The following is a 6,290-nucleotide window of genomic DNA, read 5'->3' as shown; positions in this document are numbered from 1 at the left end:
TTTATTTATTTATTTATTTATTTTACTGTTTTTAATTTAAAAGGTAAATAAAATAATTAGGAATATTGAGAAAACAGACTGACATAGCAAGATCTCTGCTGATTTCCTGGGGAGGAGTTCCAGAGCCAATATTTGAAGGAACAAGAGAGATCTTTGAGGTATATTCTTTAAATGAATGTCATCCCCAAAGTACTTGTGTTGGATTCTGAGTAACCACAAAGAGTTACAAAATTCCAGATTGCTGAAGAACTCAGGATGACTTAAGGAAAACTAGTAAAATATAGATCAGTCCCCAGAGGAAAAGGCAGTAAATGAAATGGGACAGAACTCAAGAAGTTTGTGCTAGAGTGAACCTCTCCAGTCCTGCAGTTAGTCATGTAGTTGGTGCTGTATGTGGATGCAGTGGTTTTCCTGTACATATCTGCTTGCAAAAAGGGGACATGAATGATCTAATGCCCATCTTCTATTTCAGTATGTTCACATCAGTTTAACTGTGCAATAACTCACGAAAAGGTTTTCTCGAATGCTGTTCCCCAGTGGCAGGATGACATGTGACATTAGATGTACAGTGTAATATCTTTTTGCAACAGTATATGAAGTAAACCTGATACTTTATTTAGAGAGGGAAAAGTATGGATGGAAGAACCATGAATTCAAGATGTTAAGGTTAATGGGTCAAAATCTAACCTAAATAAAACTCTCAATGAGAGTTTTGCCTGAGCAAGGACTGTGGGATTTAGCCTTAAGAGAATTAACAAGGTACATCAGGTCTCTTCACTGCTCTGATTGCCAGAAGCCTGTCTGGACTGTGTCCAGATATACATTCTCAATCACAGAAGATTAAAGAAGCAAGTACAGGAAATGATGTGTACTGTTTCATATTGTCTATTCTGCGTCTATGTAGACAGGTACAGTAATAACTCTACAAAGAAAATAAGAGGAAAAACTATGGAATTATTTTAATCGGCTAATGTTTTTCTCATCTACTTGTTTTCTGGGAAAGTAATTATTTTCAAGTAATTGTATGCTGCCTTTTAAAAATTCTGTTACAGTTCATTCTTCACCTCAGAAATCCTCTTTGATCTTTTAAAGCTGTTGTGGATCCCTCCCCCTTGAAAAAAAAGAGTCTCATAAAATGTTTGCAAGTCTTGTTTATATATCCATAACATTTTTCATTATGCTGTGACAGCTTCACTGAAAAATTATTTTAATTATTTCAAAATGAATCACACAAAGAGTGAATATGAAAATATAAATCTTACGTCTGACTGTACTTTAATTGCTTTGGCTAATGAAAGAGGCATGAGATAATCTGCACAATGCAAAAGCAAAATTGCATGAACAATATAACCAGTATTAAAAATGTGCTGAATCTGTACTACTCACTCTGCTTCAGTGGGAAGATATAGGGACTGTACCTGTACTGCAGTGCTTGCTTTCTGCTACTGATATGACAAGCTAATTTCATTAGGAAATGGTGTTGAAAACACCTAATAATTACCTTTCTGTTCTCTAGGTCAGCAATGCTAATGAGCAAAACAAAGTAAATTTATGTTCCTGAAGCTGTGGGCCCTCTCCTGACAACCTATCCTCAAGAGTTCATTTATGTGAGTAGCTCTTATGTGACAGAGTGATGTGAGCCAATGCCTTGTATATGTTATTAAAACAAAATGCCCACTGATTGTAATAAGTAACATATTCCTACAAGCATGTCAATGAAGCCAGACAAAAAAGTGCACCAGCAGGTAAGAGAATTATTTTAAATATATACACACACAACAGATCAAATCCGTAGGCCTGATTAGGTATTGTCTTTTTCCACAGTAAAAATTTTTGCTTCATTAGTTCCTAACCTTGTGATCTTTGACTGAATTTTATGTAAGACATTGCACACAGGCAGTTGACTTTTACAGACTTCTGAACTTTCAGCTGTTTAGAAGCTGTTGATTGAAGGTGATGAATACAACAAAGAACGAGAGTTTGACAGAAAACTGGTGTTAGAACTGTTACTTTGGTCAGCGACTCTTCTACCAACATAATACAGGAATGCTACAGGGTTATTAACCAACAAATCTCTCCTCTGTAGTCTAAAAATATCTCCCAGTTGGGTGCCTTAGTAAAATGCCATGTGTTATAAATGGCAAAGCTGATTTTGAACTTACAGGGATAGTGAGGAAGGACTGCTAGAGCTTTGATATTTAGCAGAGTGGTAATGGACATGTAGCTGTACACATAGATAACCCTAAGTAATTGCTTTCCCTGCTTAGATTAGATGTTTTTTATCTTGGACTAAAGCCCTAAGTCAAAATCCTGCCATTGTTTACAATTGTTTTCACAGGGTTTGTGTGTCTGTTTTTATTTTTTATTTTTATTTTTTTTTCAGTTTTGGGACAATCCTCTTTAATAATCTATCAATCTCAGTTTTCTCTTGGTTCACAAATATTGCACTGAGTTGTAAATCTGTGTGGTTAATGCCAGGAACTTGCTGACTCAGGAAATTAGTAGTGATTAAGAGAGGCTTTCACATAGGTCAAATCAGCAGTGACAGGATATTTTTGCCATCTGATGGCTGTTTTAGGCTCGTACTGGCCGTGGACACTTTCAATTTGGATAGCACACTGCATCCTCTGCTGTTATGTTTTACCTTCCGTGATTTCAACAATAAAAGTTTTATCCAGTATAGCAGTGGGCCAGATGTTTCACTAGTGTAAATCAGAGTGATACTACACTCCCTTATGCCAACAGTTTATCTCATTCAATATGTCTCTAATAACATGGCATGGGTGCATGAAACCAAAACTGTGGGACTTAAACTTTTTCTGGAAATGCTGATCGATGTGTTTTTCATGGGAGGAAAAGCATTTGTAATTAATGCTGTCTTCTCACATGCAGTGAAACCATGCAGGACGATCTCAGTTTATTGCAGGTTATAAGTCAGCATGGTACACTATCTGTCCAGGGTATAAAGCATTTTCATATCCAGCTCTATTATTTCAAGCTGTTAAATATATTTCCCCTAGGAATTTGAGATTTCTTTCCCTTTACTCACCTGGACCTTGCAGTCCATTTTACTGTTGCTTTCTTGTATTGTGTTAACCTGTGTTGGGCAGTGTGATAATTTGACTCTGTCAATATGAACACCCTTGTTGCTGGGGGCATTATTAACTTCCTCTCTTCCACAGTATTCTGGGAGTAACTTCTCACAAATTATTGAAGTTCTGCTCAGTTTGCTAATGAATTTCCCTGGTATTTTGTTGGTTTAATACAAAATGTCCAGGTATTTTAAATACAGAGAGTATATAGATATAAGTTAAATGAACAGACAGGAATTTCAAGTTTGCTACAGACATCCATTATGCAAACATACCAGAGAAACCAGCTGATTTTTCACAATTCCATTGCATGAGTGTAAGTAGATTTTCCTAATTTGAACATCTACCATACTGAATTTGTTCCAAGCTGCTGATTCACTTAAGAAATATCTCTCTAGTGAGCAGCACCATCTGTATTCTTCTTTCTAAATATTTAAACTAGGTATTATTTCACACTTGTCAAACCTTTCAAGGCTTTATGGTATTTCTAGACTGTTGTTTGGAACAAGCAGTTTGGAATCTGTTTTTGTGTGCTCTTGCTACTAATTCTATTTCACCATAACTGATGTAAGTGTTTACTTAGCTCCCTCCAGTGACTCAATGAGCAAATAAGTCCATGGTGTGCTATCATTCTAGATACTGCAAAACAAGTTACCACAAAAGGCTAGTTCAGTTCTTTAGATGAAATTATATGTAGCATTCTGCAACATAATGACTAAATACTACGTGCTAAAACCATTTTAGCTTATAATAAACAGCAGCAGCTGAGATTTACCACATAATTCTGCTATTATTTCTTATTAATGCTTTCTTATACTTGGCAGAAATAATGAATGAATTTGAACATTAAGTGGGAGGGAAAAAACCCCACAATTCTAAAAGAGCATTAGTGTGTTTTGGAGAAAAAGGATGGGTTCAGAATCTGAATTCATTTTCTGAGTTGTGCTCAGAAGAAGATGCTACTTCAATGCTATTTATGATGATATGCAGAAAAACACTAGCTATAATCAGCTTTGGAAACAAAAGTATTATACATTTTATCTTGAGGAAAATCTGTCTGCTTTTACTACTGGTAGAATGAATTTAACTGAAATAGGGTCCATTTGTGAAAATTGTTCAATTTTTGAAATATATGTGAAGAACAAAAAAAAATACAGTCGTTTATGAGCTAAATTGAATCAGGAAATGCTCTTGAAGCTGAAAAACTATGGAGAAGGCTGTGCAGATAAATTGCTATAGTATTCATGATAGGAACAGGAAAAATGAAAGTATAAAGAAAATTGATTAGATACTCAGAGGGAACTTTTAGTCCTATTGAAGTCCAAGGAAGTTTTGCAGCTGATTTCAGTTGCACCATGATTTAAATATGTCAGAATGAAGCTTTAGAAGAGATTCTTCAAGCTTGTATATCCATCACTGAAAATACATCACCGAAGACTTTAATTTTAGAGAATTGCATTTGCAGTGTAAAGAAATAATTTTTAATTTCTAATACCCCACCTCAATTCCTTTGGTAGTTCGAGAAAGAAAAAAAAAAAAAAAAAAAAAAAGAAGGAAAGAAAGAAAGCTGTGAATAATAAGGTTCTTTATGCTGGGACACATTCTCAGTTATTGTAATTTATTTGTTTTAATGTAGCATCTAGGAATTCCCCCTTCAGGACCAAGCCATCACTGTATTTGGACAAAACCCTCATAACATAGTGCCAAAGAACTAGTAGAGTATGAGAAGTTAGTATAACACATTGTGAACTGGAGCCAGGCTGAGGGCAATGACAGGAACAAAAATCTTGGCTAAGGCTATTGATATCTTATTTTCACAAAAAAAAAAAAAAGAAATCACAAACCCAAGAATTTTTATTATTGTTTCCTCTTCACTTTTCTTTTCTACACTTTGCTCTTTCCTCCTCTGCCCTGCAACTTCCACTGTCCTCAGCAGAAAAAGCAGTGAGTAGAGCACAAAAAAGAATGAGGGAAGAAAAAATGTGACAACAAACTTAGATTGTTATGCTGAAATTATAGAAAGATGCCAAAATTGTTAAAAAGAAGAACTAATGTTTCCACAGAAATACAAACGGTGGTAAAACACAGTTTTAAACAACTCCAATGTGTAGAGGTTGATCTGTAGTAACAAGCCTGGTTTGTACAGCTGTGGAGCTGGTGTAGTTGTGGTTCAGTGCATGGTGACACAAAGCAGGCAGAGCAAGGACTTCTCCCTGATCACCTAGAAGGAAAACTTTCTCCAGTATGGTTATAATTTACAAGTATCAGTACAAGTACAAAACCAGCTTTAGATGGTGGAAAAAAGAAGTTAGTAAGCATCTTCTACAAAAAAAAAATGTGCACTTTCTTGTGGAGATTTGATAAAGCAAATTCAAAAAAGTACTAAAAAAATTAATTGTCAAGAAAATAGAATATCCTAAAATCTTGGGACTGGATCTTTGCTTCTTAAGGGTGTTTAATGGTAAGATTGTACCAATTAAACGTACTAGGAATTTTATAGTATAAAGTATTTCCTTTTGGTTGGACCACTTAATTTTTCATTGTGCAATAAAGTAATGCAAAATACAATGTATTCCTGTTACAACTGGCAATGAAACAAAATTAATATTTTCTTGCATCATTTCCTGAATGTTAGCATATACTGTTGGATTGTCTTTTGTTTGTTCCTGTGTGGGGGAAGTTGTGTGTGTGTGTGTGTGTCTGTAAACTGACCTCTACTTCTGCTGGGAATATACTTACTCATAAGGTATTTCAATGTAATTGCTATGGGCCTGCACCATTTTTACCCAAGTTGAAACATTGTCTGTTATTTCTTGTTGTTTATACATCCTGTGGAAAATTAAGCAGGAAAAGCTGGGTCAGAGAAGCTGGCTCCGTGCTGTGCTCTGAACATGACGGGAGTACTGCTCATTTGTATCTCTGGTTCAGCAGTGAGCATCCTTCCATGTTTTGTGTTCAGTTATTGTTCCCAGAGCTGAAGAGGCACCACAATACCCAGAATATTTTCCACCTTTGAGCTCATTACAGTTGCTGTTTCTGCAAATCAGTCTTCCCTTTGGCTGTACAGACCAATGACAGCCACAGCCAGTGGGATTTTGGCACATTTGCTGCTATTTGGTGTACATTAGAGAAACGTTAAGGACCTCTTTCTCCTTGCTCTTCTGGCTCCTGTTCTTCTTCTATCAATTTAATTGTTTA

General features: G+C 35.6%; 1 long non-coding RNA gene across 1 annotated transcript in view; it reads left to right on the top strand.

Moving 5' to 3' along the window:
* Positions 1 to 762: 762 nt before the first annotated feature.
* The window catches only part of LOC118246946 (uncharacterized), a 105,617-nt gene continuing 100,089 nt past the window's right edge, over positions 763 to 6,290 (top strand). The window contains exons 1-2 of the long non-coding RNA XR_007708580.1: positions 763 to 908; positions 1,517 to 1,607. This is a non-coding gene — a long non-coding RNA (uncharacterized LOC118246946). The remainder of the gene's footprint in view (positions 909 to 1,516; positions 1,608 to 6,290) is intronic.

The sequence above is a fragment of the Cygnus atratus genome, chromosome 7, assembly GCF_013377495.2.
Source record: "Cygnus atratus isolate AKBS03 ecotype Queensland, Australia chromosome 7, CAtr_DNAZoo_HiC_assembly, whole genome shotgun sequence".
In the NCBI taxonomy this organism is placed as follows: Eukaryota; Metazoa; Chordata; class Aves; order Anseriformes; family Anatidae; genus Cygnus; species Cygnus atratus.
Note: the sequence above shows the minus strand (reverse complement) of the source record. Positions and strands in the feature narration are given on the sequence as shown.